Below are 17,022 nucleotides of genomic sequence, written 5' to 3'. Positions count from 1 at the left end.
GGTCAACCACTGTGTGAACAGAATATGCTAGACTAGATGGACCCTTGGTCTGACCCTACATGGCTCTTCTAATGTTCTTCCTTGGTCTTTCGTTTTCTTATCACCCTCCCTCTCTCTCTCTCCTTGGGGGAATTTAAAAAGCAGCTTGAATATTGTTGTAATGATTTGCATTTGCCAAAACAAAGAGGGAGACATGGGTTCAGTCACCTCTTTTGGAAACAGCCACAAATTAACACAGCAATTCTTAAACCCGTTAGAATGCTGGCTTGTGGTCAGTGGTGGGTATAGAAACAAAGGACCCATCTGTTCTAATAATGACACTGTGTCCTTGGTGACCTCTTTCTCCCCTTCCTCTCCTCCTAGCAACCCTTGGATGGAAATATTGATAATCAAAACAGTAGAGTGCCTTCAGTTACATTTTTCAAACGAAAAAGTTGTCTGGGAGAACTTTTCAATGTACATGGCCACTAAGCTGGTGAAGTTACCACTTCTCATTGAAGTGCATGGCCCTCCACCCACATGAAGTTTGCATTTGTTGAAGTATTTGCTTTGTACTCCAGCTTTCCACCAAACAAAAGGGTGCTCATGGTGGCTAACAATACTAAAAACCAAGATTAAAATAAATGTAGAGAAAACAAACAGAAAAACAAATATATTAAAAACATAATTAAAAACACACAAACGTGTGTGTGTGTGTGTGTTTCAAAATGTGCAGTATCCTAGGCCCTTTTTACACCTAAGGATTATCCCAGGCAAATGGAGGGATCATCCCTGCCTGCTTCCGGGATCCCCTGTGTGTCATTTGGATGCACAGGGAGGATCCCAGGACGATCTCAGGAAAAAAGGCAGGTGTATAAACGGCCCTAATGTCAGGAAAGGTCTAATTTTTCCAGTAACATTCCACAAATCTGAATTTGTTATAGGGGCCTTGTTCAGAAGACACCTTAAACCCCACTGATTAAGGCTTTTGGTTAAGCAGCAGGGCTTAAGGGGCCTTGTCCAATGTGTTTTGCTAAACCCTGCTCACTCACTAGCCACAGTCGGACCGTCTGCAGCAGGGTTAGTGGCTTTAACCGTGGCTTAAACTGTTGTGAGCAACAGCACAGTTTGTGGTTAGTGCCAACCCCAGAAAAACAGTTTTGCTAACCACAGAGCCTGAAGTGTCATCTGAACAGGCCCAGTATGTCATACAGATTTAGCTCCCAGTTGCTATAGCTTCTGGATTTCATCAGCAAAACCAAGAGATTTCACAGCAAACCAAAGGAGGTAATCTATAAAGATACATTAAAACAATCTTTCCCAGCATTAGGGGAGGGGGGGAATAGAATACACATAGCAGAAAATTGGCACTCTTAAACAGATGAAGCCTGCATGCATGCCCCCATTGGGCTATTTTAATACCAGCTTTTATGTATGCATTAAGAAATCAATATTCCCCCAAGTGGATCACACTGCCATCTAGCAGACGCAAAGGGTATCAACTGAACTTTAGTGGATACAGAGATAGATGGTCTTGCAGAGGTTGTACAGACATGACTTTGCTACAAGGATTTCTACCCTTCCCTTTTGTATAGTTTTGTCTAATGTTCCTACCAAGCCTCCTTCGTCAATCACTCTATAAACTTTAACGAAAAGTAAATGTCAGTGTCTTTTGCTGCTGAAATAGCACATTAATTATAATCTTTCCATTCCCAGTGCTACAGCTGAGGACGAACTATTAACATTTATTACTATTAGAGTATCTTAGACATCGAAGGAATTTGAACAGAAGGCCCACTGTCTGCAGAATCTAAGCAATTTATGTGTCAAAGTTAAAAAGAGGATAATCTAGGCTAAAAGTTGCTTGAAAATGCTTGGTAAAAAAATCTTTGGAAATGAGGCTAAGTAGAATTCCAATGGCCAAGGATAGGGTTTCAGTCCATTGTATAACTCCTTGACCATCTCCATTTGCAGCCATAGCAGAATAAATTGAATCTCATTGGCCTTAGCTAGACCTAAGGATTATCCCAGGCAAATGGAGGGGTTGTCCCTGCCTGCTCCCCGGATCCCCTGTGTGTCATTTGGATGCACAGGGATGATCCCTGGACAATCCCGGGATATAGGCCTGGTCTAGCCATGGCCCCAGTCTCTCTCCCCGCCCTCTCTTCCGCATCTAACTAAATTTGAACCCTCTGTAGAATAATGGTGGTTCTTGTAGAAAAGTCTAAGGGACTTGCTAGACCAGGGTTTAACCCGGCATCCAGATGACGCACAGGGGATCCCAGGCTCAGGCAGGGGTAACCCTCCCTTGGCCCGGGATAACCAGCACAGCTTCTGGCCCAGTATTTTCTGCAGTCTCGGGCTGAGCCCGAGACCATGGGCGTGTAGCCCATTGCACCACTTTTCCCCGATTGCATTTACTCACGAGTAGCTGGGAAAAGTGGCGGAAGCACGCAGCGCTCCACAGGAGTGCTGCGGCCATCAGGGCAGTGGGGGGGAGATAGGGGGGAAATGGAGCCAGGGGGATGGGGATTGGACATCGTGGGCAGGAGGGCATCGGACATGGCGGGTGGGCGAGCGATCGGGCGATCGGACATGGTGGGTGGGTGGGCATCGGACATTGCGGGTGGGGGGGATTGGAGATCGCGGGCGGGGGAAGGAGAACAGGGCCAGGGGGGGAGATCGCGGACGGGGGGAAGGAGAACAGGGCCAGGGGGGGAAATCATGGACAGGGGGAAGGAGAAAGGGGCCAAGGGGGGAGATAGTGGATGGGGGGAAGGAGAACGGAGCCAGGGGGGAGATTGCGGATGGGGGAGGAGATTTTATTTTATTTTAAAAAAACAACCCACCCCTACTTACCGTTCCTGGCTCCTGCACTGCTGCCGCCACTTTAAAAGTAAAAAAAAAAATGGCGGCCGCAACAGCTCTCCTCCAGAGCTCGTCACAGCTTGCATGTGAATAAGGGCGAGATCTCATGTTATTCATAACGTGAGGTCTCCCCTCCTCTCCCCCAGATTTTCCATCAGGTCTAGCAAACGCCTAAGTAACTAAAGCTGCAGTGGAAGCATATTTACTTACAAGTAAATCTCATTGAACTCAGTGACACTCTATTTCTTCAATTCTACGACGCACTTCCCCCCTATATAAACATCTCTAAAAATGGGGTGCATCTTAGAATCATGGGTGTGTCTTAGGTTTTTTTTTTCTGTTGGTAGTACTGAAATTAGCGTGCATCTTACAATTGATGGCATCTTACAATCAAAGAAATACCTATTTGCTTCTAAGTAAACATGCATAGAATCACTGTATCCTGTATCACAGGTGGATTAGAATCAATAAGCATATATGTTAAGGGGAATTTGTATTGCTTACCTGGGGCTTTTGTGCTTTCTGCTTTTTGACACAATTGTTATGGTGTGCATTACATGGGTGGAGAGGGGTGACCACATGGCTTGAATTGAATTGAATATTTCCCCTCCATTCACTTCAATGAGAAAGGGCCATCTTGTGATGGAAGATCCCACTTTTTTCAGGATGTTACCGCTTTAAAAGTGGCAGAATTTCCAGGGGATTCTGCAGGAGACATCCTGGTCATTGATGATGTCATGTAAAAGATCTGCAAACTTCTGTGAGTAGCCAATCTCAAGTGTGCAATAAATTGCTCGTTTAGAGGAGCCCAATATTCCTCTCTGTTGGACATCTAAAAAGTGCTTTGAGAGGGAAAATTGGCAGGAGGGAGAAGGTTGCTTAACCCGCCCACATCCACAATTTTCTGCCTATTTAACCTGTTGGGTGTTTACTGTGGTTTTAATTTTTGTGAACTGCCCAGAGAGCTTCGGCTATTGGGCGGTATAAAAATGTAATAAATAAATAAATAAATAAATAAATAAATAAATAAATACATTCCTGTCCCTCAGCTACTTTTCTCCCAGCAATGGCAACCATGCATTTAAGAAAACCCAGCCGGTGAAAAGTGGCCAAGAGAGGGTATTTAGGGGAGAAGCAGCAGACGAGTGTGTGTGTTAAGAACCCCCTCTTCTACCTGCCACTTCTTTCATCTAAATCAGAACCCCTTTTCTGCCCTGCTTTTTCAAGGTTTGGTGGAGGATTTGGATACCCAAACCGATTTCTTCCTCTTAATAGGGATGGATGAATGTGTCAATTTCAGTTTCTCATTTTTCCAATCTTAAGTTTGGTTCAATCCAAACTTTGAGAATTTCTCCCATCTTAAATTTGGCCCATCCTGAACTTTGCGATTTTTTTAAAAAAAAACGTTCATGAAAATAATAAGCAATTTTGTGCATAGTTTGCCTACTACATGCTATTTTGTATACGTTTTGCCTAATATACACATTTTTGCAAGCAGACTTCCTAATATAATGCAAATCTGAACATCATTTTGTTGAATGTGTGCATTTTTGTATTTATTAAAAATTCAGAAAAATGGAAACTTTGAAGAATAATTGAGTTTTGGTTCACATAGTGAAAAATTACATGGCGAACTGAACAAAATTCTTCGCCATTCCCCACTGAACACAGGGCTGGCCCTGCTATTAGGCAGAGTGGAGCAGTTGCCTCAGGCGGCTGATGCCGGAAGGCAGCAGTAAGGTATTAGAGGAAAGATCTGTGGGCCCTGCAGCCTGCTGCGTTAGCCTGATGCATTCAGGTGCCGTGGAGGATGCTGTCCCATCTCTAGTGCTGAAGGAAGATTCAACTGCCAGTCTTTTATACATGGATTTGGGAGGTTTTTGTACATGGAATGGGAATTTCACTTCAGGTAGCAAAATGTCTTGGGCCATCCTTGACTGAACATCTACTTTGGTCCTGACAATTCACTCATCGGAGCTATGAGTTCTGCACCCCTGCATTAGAATGTGCATAGAGATTCCCTGCTTCCATGTTCTAATGAATGCTGTATGCCCTTAGAATGTTTGAAAAGGGTGATAGACACACACATGTTTTTGTTAAGACTGAACAAGAATTGCTCAAATAGGTTGGCAATGGGCAAAGGCCTCTGCTGCATCTTTGTGACAGACAGGCAGGCAGACGCCAGGTTCATAAAGTAGAAGCTATGAGCGTGTGCGTTTCGACAGAGGGACATTTCATCATCCCAAGAGGGTACAGAAACCCAAGGGTAATTGTTCAAGTCTGCTTCTCCTTGGCTATTTTGACAGACAGGCATGGGGAATTCTGTCTGCTTGCTACGGCAGATAGATCTTTGGTTTAAAGTGTCCAATCTTCAGGACAAGCAGGGAGCAACCAGGAATGACTGGCTAAATAAAGAGGTGCAGGGGCTTACATCTGTCTGGAAGCACTTGCTCTGATGTGGTAGCTTTCTCCCTTATCCCAAGTGCCTTCCCATGTATTGTTAAAGAACGGCATTGTGCACATGCTCTGAGGTTTTATTCTGGCTTGGTTTTATGTTTGATATTATCTGCCTTTGACTTATTTAATTTTTTAAAGGCACAATCCTATCCATGCTTAGACAGAAAAAAAGTCCTACTACTCCCTGGCTAGGGCATCCTGAGAGTTGGAGGAGTATTTCCTGTCAAAATATGCATAGGGTTGCAATCCAGTGCTCTCTTCCCTGGGAGTAAGCCCCATTGAATTCAATAAGACTTACTTCTGAGTAGACATTATAGGACAGCACTGTAAAAGTTTTTCGTTATTAATTATCTCTTAGTGGTCATTTTTATGGCTGCAACATGTTATTGATTTATGAAGTAATCACTGAAAAAAATTGATTGGCTAAAAAGACGTTTTTAAAAATAATAATAACTGAGCAACAGTTTTCTGGTGTCTTTTAAATTATTTTAATGCAAGTTATTGTAAGCACAGCAGATGACAAGGGCTATCTTTAAAAAGGCATTCCCCCCCCATCCCACACCCAGGTCTCTCTCACAGACAAGGGAATCCCTCTGTTAAAAAGATGCCCTACTATGACATGTGTCCACACAACACTTGTTTTGCTCATATGCAAATTTAATTAATGTATTACTTGACTGATGCTCTTACAATTACTCAGCTAAGCCCTAGCTCATGACAGCTCCGATTATTTTATTTTATGAGCTGCCTTGTGGACGTGGCAAAACCTAAAGGGAGAGGGAAGTGACGTAATAAATGAATGAAGAAATAACTCTGTTAGAAATGAGTGAGTGATAGAAGCAGACATAAAAAGGTTCCCCTGCTCCTCCATACCTGTTGTGCTTCACCCATTCTTGCATGTATTGTCTCACAGATGTGGTGGCATGAGGTTGTTTACAGACAGATGAATAGGTCTCAGAATTTAGGTTAAATCAATCATCATCATCATTTTCATTATCATCTTATGCTGGAACACATTGACAATCAATCAAGGGACACCAGTCCCTTGGTCCAGTCAAATCTCTTCCTTAATGCTTTACCCATTCTTCCCCATGGCCTGTTCCCATACTAGCCGCATCTTCTTCTGCCTTGGTATGATGTTTTCCACTTGTGGGAATTCTCAGGTCACACCACTCCAAGTCGCAAAGTTTATGCCGCCATAAAAATATGCAAAATCTTATGCCACACTACAATAATTGGTATATGACCACCTCTCCCAACCTGGTGCCCTCCAGATGGACTCCTATGAGCCCCAGCTGGCATGGTGAATGGTCAAGGATGCTAGGAATTGTAGTCCACACACCTGGAGGGCAGGGCTGATGTAAGATGCCACAGGGTACTTTGTCTTGTTCACATCTAATGCTCACAGCAGCTGTCCTATCTAAATAAAACCTTTTCTCTTAAGAAATAAATGTTTGAGGGCGGGAAAGAAAAGGTGACATTTTCTTTCCTTCCAGCACTATGTTATAATGAAGAAATAAACAGTTTCAACTTGGGTGTATTATGTATTACAAGGATGTTTAGCCAAAGCAATCTTCTTCTCTAGAGTCATCCTCCAGTCCCCTGCTTTGGCTGTAGGTGATAGGAATGTGAAGGTTTTAAGATGTGACACAAATGCATCGAGTGTTGTAGAGACTTGGCAGTTAGTTTCGGAGTGCAGAGTGCAATTCCGGCACTGTCCAAGTCCATCCTGAATTTCTGGCAACCTTTATTATAGCGATAGATTCTTTGGGGACAGTATTACAGTGTTCCTTGGACTAAGATTTCAGTGTCTTGATGGGCATATTCAGCCCTCCTAACTGTGATAAGTTGTATGCCTTCAGCACTTCTTGCCAAAGGACTCTCCAATGTTTGAACAGTAAGAAGGTTTTAAGCCAGAACTTGTGCTCAGACTTTTAATTAGATATGATATATATTGGAGATTGAATTTTAAACTGTCCAGACAAGGACCTTCTAGTGCTCTCTACAAAGATCCATGATGGACTTATTGAGTGGCTTGGTCTTAATAATGTTTAAACACTATATAGTGTTGCGAAGGCCTTATGGTAATCTAAATTAACCACTGCAGTTTGTGTAATTGGTAATAAAAGAAACACCGGAAAGTAAATGAAGAGGAAAGTGGCTTTGTTGAGTGACGCACGAGATATTAAATGGAGAATACTTAATTGCTTTTATTATGAATGGCAATAGCTCTAATGGGGTGTGGCAAAGATAAAGGAATGCCCAGATCTTTGTTAAAGCTGTTTGTTCTGTGTTTCCTAATTTAGGACTCCATTACAGTGTTGTTAGCTAGCCAAGTACAATTAAATAACTGAGAAATTCAAGATTTCTTCAGGACCACAGTTAATGCATGAAGACTTCAAGCGCTGATACAACAGTTGCTGGTATCTCTTTTGTGGGAAAAACAATGTGATTGCATACTGCTGAAAAACAAGAATTAATCATTGCTGTAACTGGGATGAGCCAATTATTGGCTGGGGGTGACTGATTTAAATATGTGGCTCAGTGAATAAGCGACTTGTTCCCCACCCCCTGCTCAATGGAAGAGATGGAGATAGCCCCAAAGTTGTGACAGTCCCAGTTTGGTCTCACTTTATCCGTATCACTGCAGGTGCCTCTTATGAATGAAAGAGCCTCTGAATAACAGCGGGATTGTGCGTTTGCATGTTCACACAATCATGATTTTAAACATGGTTTACTTATTTATTTATTTAATTTATATCCCACCTTTTTTTCCTCTAAGGAACCCAAGGTGGCATCCTTCTCTCCATTTTATCCCCACAACAACAACCCTGTGAGGTAGATTGGGCTGAGAGTCCGTGAAAGTAACCCAGTGGGTTTCCATGGCCGAGTGGGGACTAGAACTCAGATCTCCCAACTCCCAGTCCAACACCTTAGCCACTACACCACACTTATACTCGAAAGAGACTCTCAATGATATCAGAATTCCAAGATCATGATTTTAGATCTGTTGATAGCCACCCAAGCCTCCGGCCTTGCTATGGAAATTTACAGGTGATGGTTTTCAGATGTTTTGTTTTAACATTTCTTACAGTATGGTATAAATGTCTGGGTTTTGTTTTTCTGCACTTAGAAATAAAAAGTAGAGAAGGGAGCTGCAGGAAAATAATGACGGAAAAATTATGGGGGAGAAAGCCCCATCCATTGACCACATCGCAGCAGTCACAGACACATCCCTGGGCACCCTGAGCATGCTGGATTGACTTCAGAGGAAGGGGTCACACTGCAACTGAAACACGTGAGAGCCACATTTAAGGGGAAAAGACCCACTAAAACACCTCTGCGAAAATGCACCCTTTTGAGAGGGAAGTTGTGGGGTGGCTGCTGATTGGCCATAGCGCAGTGCGTTGTAAATGACCCCAAAGTGCTCTCCCCTCTGCACTAGATCACCGGTTGCAGATTGATTCCCTGTAGCACCACTGCCTGCTTTTCTCCACCTACCATTGCTGGAAAGGGAATGCAAGGCAGGAGCACCATAGACAGTTGCACAGGAGGAGAGCTAGTAACTAGCTGATATTCTTTCCTTTTTATCTGTAGTTTGACAAAAAGCAACATTTGTTTGGCTTTGCTTGCTTTTGCCCTCAGATAACATCCAGTTCAAAGGGTCTTGGAATAAACTGTAGTTTCTTCAACCATGTAGATAAGTCACCTCAATCCTCCTCCTCCTCCTCCTCCTCCTCCTCCTCCTCCTCCTCCTCCTCCTCCTCCTCCTCCTCCTCCCTCCCTCCCTCCCTCCCTGCACCTAAGAGTTAGCCCAGGAAAATGGTGGGATAATCCCTGCCTCCTCCTGGGATCCCCTGTGTGGCATTTAGATGCACAGGAACAATCAGGGACAATCCGGGGGAAGTCAGGTGCAGAAACAGTCTCTCCCTCTCCTTCTCCCTCTCCCTCTCCCTCGCCTCCACTTTTTTCTTATCTGTAGGTACTTGCGTAGTTACACGCATGCAAGAGACAGAAGCAGCCTTCACAATTAACCTGATGTGGAACAAACAGAAAAGACACATTCTGTTAGAGGAGAGGGGATGTTTTTCACAGCTACCCTAATTTATTCCAAAGAAAAGAAAAGGACTAAAGAAAGAAAGTCGGGGGGAATCACATCACCTTTTAGTCACTCTGTCACTGCCAGGAGTTTGATTCCGGTGGAGCTAACACAGTGCTGTGAGCGACAGGTGGCCAAGCAATAAAAAGAAGGCTTTTGTAATTGCTTGGCACATCAAGTCTGTGCTTGAGAATGTAGCACCAGTTGGCAGATTGGATTAAGGTTCTCCTAAGGGCTGGCTTGCGTATGCTTAATACCTGTAGCTCAGATTGCTTTTACAAAGGTGAAAATGTGTGAGTTTCACTGCAAACTAAACCCTTCTGCAAAGAATGCCATTCGAAATGTTGTCATGAAATCCTATGGGGCAGCAAGATGCAGTGGAGGCTGGTGGCTCCAATGTCAGTGGGGCGGTGAATCCACTCCTGGTTTCAGCCAGAACCAGCCAGGACTCTGAAGGAGCCATCCAAGTTTCAAGAGCCAAGTAGCAGAGCCGATCATTCTTCATTGCAATTTCTGTCCTCCAGGATTGACAAAAAGGCGGTGGGGTGGTGCTGACTTTTGCTGAGGGCTGAAGGACACTTCATCATAGTACATGGTGACAAACACATCTTGACCAACATGTCCGCAGCAATCTGCAGCCTTATAGTTTTAAGTGTACATTTAAGCATTTTTAGAGATGTATGCCATAAAAATATAACCTAAGAAATATCCCTGAGATGTTAGCTGTAAACAAGGGGTTGCATAAAGTCTTTTAAGACAGGGTCCGATCTAATCTGATCTGATCTTTTAAACCATTAAATGATACTCAGTTTCTGGTGTTACCAGCATGGCAGGATCTAGCAAATGGGGATGAAACACTTTCAAAGGTACCAATGCTGTGCTGGTCATTAGAAATTTTGTTACTATGGCACATACGTGATGCAGACAATAATAAAGTGGAGCCAAATATTTTCCTTTCCAAAGTCAAATTTGCAATGAAGGCTGGTGTCTCCAATTTCAGTGAGGCTGTGAATCCATTCTGGGTTTCAGTCAGGGCTCACCAGAGCTCTAAAGGAGCTATCCAAGGCTCTGAACTTATGTTGACAATAGGGTTCAGCACCTTGGATAGCTCCTTTGGAGTTCTGGTTGTGTGTGTGATGTATGCCCGGAAACGTTTACCCACTTCTAAATGGATTTGGCCCACTGATAGGTCTGGCTATACAATGTACCAGAAAAAAACTAAAAACATAAAATTCTGTGTTTTCAGTATTTTTAAAGAATTTAATGAAAAGCCTAGGCTTATGCCTACAACTCCCAACATGCCTTGCGTGGAAAGCCAGACTTACCGTCCTTTGGTGGCCATTGCGAGTGCACAGACGGGTGGCCACTGCATGCCTCTAACAACCCAGACTCCTAAAGTCAGTCTCAGGTAGTCAACCCAATTCCACATAAAAGGCAACAGCCCATATAAATGGGCTTTGCCCATTCACGGTGCCTCCTCCCACCCACCCATAAAAATCATAAACATTATTCAGTAATTCCAGCTTTTGTCTTGGAATGTTGTGGTTTAGTTATGACAGGAAAAAAACGCAGCATAAAAAATCTCATTTTTTAAAAGGCCTTGGGGGAAAATGAAATATTCACTTGGCACTGGAAAGCCATTAATGCAGTCACTGGGCCAGCCTGCCTGGGAAAAAGAAATCCATAAGCAGGGTGCCACAACTAAGAAGGCCCGCTCTCCAGTTGTCTCTCAACATACCTCAGACAGTGTTCAACGTTATTCAGGGACTTAGGCTTATGCTTACAACTCCCAGCATGCCTTGGGCGAGAGAGAAGGCTTATCGGGCTTTGGTAGCCATGATCTGGCAGTGGCTCGCCCTCCTGGGGCTGAAGGGAGAGTGCCTTGGACCGGCTGCCTCGGTTGCTAGTCACCAACGGGAGCAGGAGGGAAATTGGGCACAGCTCTGGGCCTGCTGCCAACGGTAACAACCAAACTAACCATCAGTCAGTCAGCAGGCCAGCTCCCTCATGGCCTACTTACAGGCACCAATTGCACAGTGCAGTGCGGACTGGCTCAGCCAGACTTCACTTCCCATGAGTCTCAGCAGCAGGACTCCCATTGGGCAAGTCAGGCACTGTGGCAAAAGGCATGCCGGGAGTTGTAGTTTTCATTTTCTGTGGCGAGACGGAAGATTATGGCGGTGGCTTCAAGGCAGCCCTGGCAATGCGTTGCAGGGAGAGAGAAAAGAAATAAATTTAATTTGTTTAAAAGTTACCTCACAGGCCTAGCATCGGCCTTCCTTGCAGGGTTGTTGTGAGGGCAAGAGAGAGAGAAAAGAAACAAATATAATTTGATTAAAAGTTAAATCACAGGCCAAGCACTGGTCTATTACTTTAAGATGATTACCTCGCAGACGTATCTTATCAGCTAGTGTGTCACTAAAGAAAAGGATATGTGATTATTTAGTGGTATGTTAACATTAATTTGCTAAAATTGTCAAATTAATCATGTTTAATCTTTTTTATTAAATTGAATTAAATATTATTATGAACAAATAATTAATGTGCTGCTGATATATTACCAGTAATAATTAGTAACTCAATAATAATCACTTACATTTAATATAACTGACTGCATAGTGCCGGAACCTACTAAGCAATGCAAATACATGCCTTGAAGTAAAGTGGTTCTAAATAGCTCTGAACAAAAATTAGTGAATGTGTCAGAAATCAATACGGATGTCAGTACACATCAGTAACAGCTGTAATTCGTAAAACACATTATTATACCATCAATGTGTATTTGTTCTTATTTATTTAACTAGCAGGCATCAAGCGGTGGTCTTTATATGCATTCTGGTGATCATTTTTCTGTTCACCGGCATATTTGAACACAAATATTAAGCACTTTTACACCTGTACTTTAGCACTGAGCGCTTTATGCATTGATTTAAAAAACGCTGCTGTGAAGATTTATTTATTTAAAAGGCATCAGATTCCGTGCGCCTTGCACTCTTTGTTTTTATATTGCATATTGCACTTTGCTATCTGTGGCTACAATAATGTTCTGCTGCTATTGTGTTCAGTCTATCAGTTTTATCTAGCTGAACTTATATATTGCAATTTGCCCGTTGCCACCTAATGCTGTTTGTGTTTTTTATCTGACTGTTGTGTTTTTACCTGGCTGAACATTTAGCATGTTCCTGGGCAACTGTGATAACATTGAGGATGGGGTGTGCAGATCAGGGCGTGTGTCAAAGGTAGGCATGTGCGGGTTCCACATCCCAGCAGACGTTCCCTGTCAAGAGCCCACTGAAATTGCTCCTCCTCACCATAGCAGTCTGTTTGTTCACCTGCCTCTCACTTTGGCCTAGACAATGGTGGTGGTGGTGGTAGTGAGGAGGAGGAGGAGGAGGAGGAAGAGGAAGAGGAAGAAGAAGAGGAGCAGATGCCACGGTCTACTTCCTCACTGGCTCTCTGCCTGTCAAGCAAGCAAGTTGTAGCAATGATGAGAAAGAGGAGGAGCAATAGCAGCTGATGACAAAGGTTGTGAGAAGGTAGGCTCACTGAGGGAGGGAGCCCATTGAGGCCCTCAAAAACTTGGAGCCAACACTGGTCCAGATATGAATAATTTCCAGGTGACAGAGACTATGGTGGTGGTGGGATAGGATGAGCTATGTTGGGTGAAGAGGGGTCAGATATATTAAAGCTTTCCAATCAGCCAAGGAGCCCAGAGTTGTGCTGCCAATGTGCCCTTTACCCTTGTGGCACTGCTATTAAATGTCAGAGTAGTTGGAATAAAAATATGACTCATTCAGGACCCAAGCTTTGTTTCTGTGTCTTCAGATAGTACCAACAGGGCCAGCAGGCCTTGGCAGCGGGGATGAAATTTGCAGTGATCCCATCTCCCTTTTCAAGGTGCTGACAGGATGTCTTCCAGTCCTGAGCATTTGTACCTGGTGTTGGGTATTCAGGAACAATCATGGATTCTGTTGGTGTACTGTCCATTCAACTGCTGGTGTCCTGATGGCCATGGTCTCAGATGTGGCACTGAAATCTCCTAGGCTTATGGTTCCAGGTAGCTTCATCATTCATGCTAGGAACTGCCTTGCCAGGCTTGGCATGAAATTTTATGGCTGCTGTGACAACCATGGGCCTCTCCATACTCTGGACCTGGCTTCTCATCTAGCCTGGGGTGATCTAAATATGCAAAACTTTTTTATTATTATTTTGGTGACTTGCTAGTTATGGAAAAATCATTACCTGGTGAGAGTTAGAGCAGTGAGCAGTTCCTTCCACATGGCTGGTGTATCTATTAAGATGGTTCATCCTAAGAGTTTCTAGTTGACTGCTGCTCCCATCAAAACTCTTGTCACTTTGTGGAGAGAGGGATTACTCCAGCGATTGATACAGTTGTTCCCAAGCACCATCTGCTGTGGAATACAACCCTGTTCAATTCAGTTCCTTGTTTTACTGCAAAGTTGAGGGTGATGAAGCAATTAGGCAAGACAGAGTATTGATGGATGACCTACGCTGTAAGAAGGATAAGAACAGGGGGAATGTAGCTTTACTAATTCTCCTGGATATCTCAGTAGCTTTCGATGCTATTGACCATGGGTCATGGACAGATGGCCATCATTACAACAAGCAGCGATTTCAACACAAAGACTGGATTGTGAGATGTGGCCATGCAGAACATATCCCAAATATGACTAGAATTGCATGCCTTTCCACAGTTCGAGAGGGGATAAAATGGATTCATATGAAATATCTGCCACCAACGCTGTAGAAAAACCTATTAATGATGACAGGTGGTAAGAGATCTCTGCACAGTCTGTCATCATCAAGAGGAGATGCCGAAGCTATATAAACTGCCAAGTAATGGCTTACTTGAAGGTCGTTCGTGCTGTTATAAGTCACAAAAATAGCACAGTAAGAAGGGGGGAGACTGAAACGGGAGCCTGTGGATTGGTAAAGGCAAAAGGTGATGCAATCCATTACAAAAGATCCCCTCAACCTTTCTGCATGTTAAGTGATTGGTGGGGACCACAAGGAGGTAATTGCGTGTGATCCGTAGGAAGCTATGTGTGTGTGATTTCCCACAATAATTTTAGCATGCTTAAAATTCCCTGGGTTGCACTTATTCTTGAACCTTCAGGAAATAGCTGCCATGTCACCAAAAAATCTTAGCATGGAGGGAGGCAGTCTCTTAGGATTAACTGCCGTGCTAAGTACGCTGTATACGAGACCTATCGAGGCCTTTGCTATAGTTGCTGGGTGTGTGCAAACAGTGTTATCTGCTCTTCTGACAAACACTCAAGGCAGCAAGAGCCAGTGTGGTGTAGTGGTTAGAGTGTTAGATTGGGACTTGGGAAATCCAGGTTCTAGTCCCCACTCTGCCGTGAAGCTCACTGGGTGACTTTGGGCCAGTCCCTGACTCTTAGCCTAACCTACCTCACAGGGTTGTTGTGAGATGGAGAGAAGGAGGACTAAGTGAGCACCTTAGGTTCCTTGGAAGAGGGGAAAAGACAGGATATAAACATAAACAGAATAATAAACGACAACAACATTAGTCACATCAGTCACCGGCATCACATCAAAAAACTATACAGAAAACCTTCAGAAGCTGGCCCTACCAAAATACATCCACACTAGCATGCAGAAAGCAATCATGCCTAAAACATGCTCAATAGTCAGGTAATTCCTGAATCAGTAAAAGATAGCATGACTTTGCAAAGCCCACCACATCCATCTATAAAAACCGCCACGAGCGAGAAAAGAGAGATGATAATACAACAACAACAGCAACAGCAACATTCATCAAAATACAGTCTAAGATATAATGTCATGAAAACAATAACTCTTAAAAAGAAGAAAGCAGGACTTAGTGACCAGCAAAATCAACCATTTCAAACACACCAATTCAGGGCTACCTAAACCTTGTCAGCATGAGCGCGTCCTCTGTAAGCTCTTCAACGCTGAGAGGTGGTGGCAGGCCAGTATCATCGCAAAGGGCATGCGAAAGCTGTGGAGCGCTTGCAGAAATGCTCTTCTCATCTCAGTTCTCAAGTGAAGGAACCATGGAGCTGAGTAAAAGCAGACGAAGAAATGAGCCAATACAGGTCAGAGATGTCAGTGACTCAGCGCATAGCTTAGAAGTCCTTTATTCCTCTCTTGATTTTCTTATTCCCATCCTATCAAAGGCAAAGAAAACTGGGCAAAGTCACTGTGAGCCTATATATGTTTATGGCCAGCTTCGGTGCTGAGTCTAGAAAGGCAGTGAAGCAGATTCAGATAGAGATGCAGTGCTGAGAGTTTCTCATTGGCAATTAGCCCTTTCAGCATAGGAAAGAAATTGAAACTGGTGGGGTGAATACAATGAAAATTAATTTCTCTGGTGACAGATTGACTGATTGAGTGATTGATGGCTGGCACGGGACAGGAGGGAACGTACAAAGAAGGGGGTCCATTTTAGAACTTGTGCTACTGTGCGCTGTGCTGAAATAATTGAAGAGAAACAATCCAGTTAAGTCAGGGCAAGCTGGGCTTGGACAGTTAAGGCTGCAATAATATATATTTCCTTACCTGAGAATAAGTCCTACTGAATTTAGTAGGGCTTATTTCTGAGTAGACATGGATAGGCTTGAATTGTTAATATCATTCATTGCCCAGATTAAGGCCTGGCTTGTTGATATTTTGAAATTGTGTAAATAATCAAATGTATATTTTACAAAGAATGGGTGTAGTTAAAGATTGAAAGTAGAGAAACGCAGCAGCAAATTAGGCAGGTGTCTGTAATGAAGGCAAGAAACACCTGAGTTAATTGATGTCAGTTTGCTTACAGTTTAAAAAGGGAGTGTCTTAAGCAGTTGGTAGGAGGGGGTTGGAAGAAGGAAAAGAATTGATGAAAGGAATAGTGCTGCAGAAAAGGAGTTGGGAGCAAGGTTGCTGATACTGCATTGTTTGGCTGGCACGGGAGGAAAGCTTCAAAGCAAAAGGTCTGAAAACTGGAACTCCTGGAGACTAATTGCTGGTAGGAAAGATTGTTTAAAAGTTCTCAGAAGAAAGGAAGAAGAATGCAATCTGAATATGCAATGAAATGAATTGTATGTTGTTCTATTGCCAATGCTGAAAAGTAAAGTTATACTCCTATTGACCTGTTTGGTGTAAGAACTTATCTTTACAGCAGTGTGAGGGAGTAAGCTTGAATCTGCTGACTCCTTCCTTCCTCTCGGGTGAGGAAAGAGCATAAACCCAACCCAACATGGCTTTCATCTTAACTTAAGCAATGTGAGGTTGCTCTCATGCCAGTCCAGGTAACACATCTTCCAGATGCATAGAGCTTGTATAAATGGCCAAACTACCCCTGGCATTTTGGTTGCCATTATAATCCTGTGAAATGGTATGGGGAAATTTACCATGCTGTATGCTTATGTACTCTGCTGATGCTGTCTGTCCAGTCAGGAAGATCAACCATAGGTGTGGTACATACCAAGACAACCCTCCCTAACCATTACCAGGGCATTTTCTGGAGTGGTGTAGGACCAAACACAGTAGTGGCAGCAAATATGTCATATTAACCAGGACTTGGATCCAGGACATGCCTTCTGTGGGGGAAAAAGACCTTCTGCCTGATTTTG

At 43.4% G+C, this 17,022-nt stretch overlaps 1 protein-coding gene across 4 annotated transcripts in view; it reads left to right on the top strand.

The window, feature by feature from the left end:
- The window catches only part of DPP6 (dipeptidyl peptidase like 6), a 562,250-nt gene that overhangs the window by 404,528 nt on the left and 140,700 nt on the right, over positions 1-17,022 (top strand). The window lies entirely within an intron of this gene.

The sequence above is a fragment of the Elgaria multicarinata genome, chromosome 1 (genome assembly GCF_023053635.1).
Source record: "Elgaria multicarinata webbii isolate HBS135686 ecotype San Diego chromosome 1, rElgMul1.1.pri, whole genome shotgun sequence".
Lineage (NCBI taxonomy): Eukaryota > Metazoa > Chordata > Lepidosauria > Squamata > Anguidae > Elgaria > Elgaria multicarinata.
Note: the sequence above shows the minus strand (reverse complement) of the source record. Positions and strands in the feature narration are given on the sequence as shown.